The sequence below is a fragment of the Miscanthus floridulus genome, chromosome 18, assembly GCF_019320115.1.
Source record: "Miscanthus floridulus cultivar M001 chromosome 18, ASM1932011v1, whole genome shotgun sequence".
NCBI classification, from domain to species: Eukaryota; Viridiplantae; Streptophyta; class Magnoliopsida; order Poales; family Poaceae; genus Miscanthus; species Miscanthus floridulus.
Window position 1 is genome coordinate 31,437,580 of NC_089597.1, and position 2,148 is coordinate 31,439,727.

Sequence of the window (2,148 nt, forward strand, 5' to 3'; positions counted from 1 at the left end):
GAGTCGCCATGGCCGGCCTCGGTCGTCTCCGACCAAGTCCCGTTCCTGGGGCCGGCCTCCACTCCGTTCCTCGTCAAGTCCAAGCCGGATGGACACGGGGCGCGACCCCAATCTGACCCTCGCCGCCGGCCTCCTGCACTCGCCCTCTCTTCCCCGAGGCTCGTTGGACGGCTGGGCATGGGAGGCAGCTGCTGGGGCGGCGACCGCGCAGGCTAAGCAGGAGGCCACACGCGGTGGCTACTGCGCGGATCTAGCCTGGCAGGATGCGGTAGCACCGCCGCGCTGGCTCGTGCGGTAGGCAGCGGCAGCCGTGCTGGCTTGTGCCGGGAGGCGGCGGCAGCCACACAGGCTCGGGCCCAAGAGGAGGTGCCGCATCTGCACTGAGATCCCGACCCATTGACTGCTCATCCGTGCGCTTCGTCTCTGGAGGTATGCGTGTACTTATGCATCTTGATTCGTTAATCTATTAATTGTAGATAGTTGGGTGAGGAATCTCACTGTCCTGTGCAAACATGCAGTACATACATAGAAATTTTTGCTATATAAGTATCTTAGTTAGTCATACAAACCTATATGTTTCTATTTACATTGAAAATCGACAGGATATCTTACATGTATACATGTATATAGAGTGCTAGTGCCAGAGGTAACATGTTCTTGCTATGTAAACAGACTTACAGAGTGGTAGTGTATAATTTGAACTTGTTTTCTTCAACATGTTTTTCTGTTGTCTTTACAGAACCTGTATACAGAGTGCTAGTGCTCGATTATTCATAACTTGCTCTGGCTAAGCACTTGGCCCTTATCAAGTAATTTTAGCAATGCCATTTCTTTCAGTGTATGTGTGAGTAGCACTATTGTTTCTGTTTCTTTTATTATTTTGGATTGGAATATGTTCCTCTTTATTGAAGTAGTTCTTCCCGTGTAACTAAAATTTGTTTTTTTTGCAGGCGCAACTGTCTGAAATTCAGAAATTCAATATTCAAGTTGACAAGTTAACTTAGGTTGTCCTTTATGTGTGGCATAGATTTCAGCATGTCAGTCACTCTCCGGCGCCATCACTTGAACAACTATGAGGTCCCACCATCCACCGTCGTGGTGAGTCTCCATGTCTGTTCAACTGCTTGTGTGGCTGTCTGTTCTCTCTAGGTCTCATCTATTTTTGCAGAAACAAGACAACAGTATGTATGTGCTACTCCAATGTTTCCAGGCGCGGGCCCGTTTTCACCAAGAACAAGAAGCTGCAAGAGGAGTTTGTGGCGAACGTCCCTGCAGGAGGGATGCTTGTGAACGACACCGCGCTACATGTAAGCTCTGCTTCCCCGCAAACTCTCCCAAATGAAAATGAACAGCTGCAAAAGCAAAACATAGTGTTTGCAGTGATGGTCTAACTTTGCTCCCGTCCTGATCCTGCAACCCAGCTCGCCAACCTGTACATGCCCTTCGGCGGCGTGGGCGACAGCGGGATGGGGTGCTACCACGGCAAGTTCGGCTTCGACCTGCTTCAGCCACAAGAAGGGGGTCCTGATCCGCGGCTTTGGCGGCGAGGCGAACGCCAGGTACCCGCCCTACACGACGGAGAAGCAGAAGATCCTAAGGGGCCTCATCAATGGCAGCTTCATCGCCCTCATCCTTGCCCTCCTAGGCTTCCCCAGGGAGAACCGTTAGATGATCCGGCCTCCTCTTCTCGGTTCGGTACAGCCTTTTGTCCCTGTTCGTCGTCAGGTGCACAGTATTAATACACCATCATATGCTGTCAAATACTCCTAGAGGCAACAACGACTGTGCCGTGTGCTTGTGTTACACGGTTGTATAATGCATATATATTGTCACATTGACATGTACGTCAGGGGGTAGTATAAATAAGTGTGATCTGTCTGTCAATTATTCAGTGTGCAGAATGGATACTTGGATATGATGCGTGGTTGTGGTATCTCTGAATCTCTGTCCTATATATATACATATTTGTATTTTTTTTTGCAGAAAAATATACTGTAGGGGCGGTTCTAGATTGAACCGCCCCTAACAAATCGATTTTTAGGGGCGGGTGGTACTGTAGCCGCCCCTACAAATCGATTTTGTAGGGGCAGCCGGTAACATCAGCCGCCCCTACAAATTGATTTGTAGAGGCGGTCTGGGAACCGCCCC

The 2,148-nt window shown here is 49.8% G+C and overlaps 1 long non-coding RNA gene across 2 annotated transcripts; it reads left to right on the forward strand.

The window, feature by feature from the left end:
* Positions 1-221: 221 nt before the first annotated feature.
* Positions 222-1,941, forward strand: LOC136521808 (uncharacterized). 2 transcript variants are annotated; one of them, XR_010775680.1, is made up of 3 exons: positions 222-429; positions 951-1,307; positions 1,422-1,941. It is a non-coding gene; the product is annotated as an uncharacterized lncRNA (long non-coding RNA). The 2 variants fall into 2 exon arrangements; XR_010775681.1 differs by lacking the exon at positions 222-429 and adding an exon at positions 722-809.
* Positions 1,942-2,148: the final 207 nt, after the last annotated feature.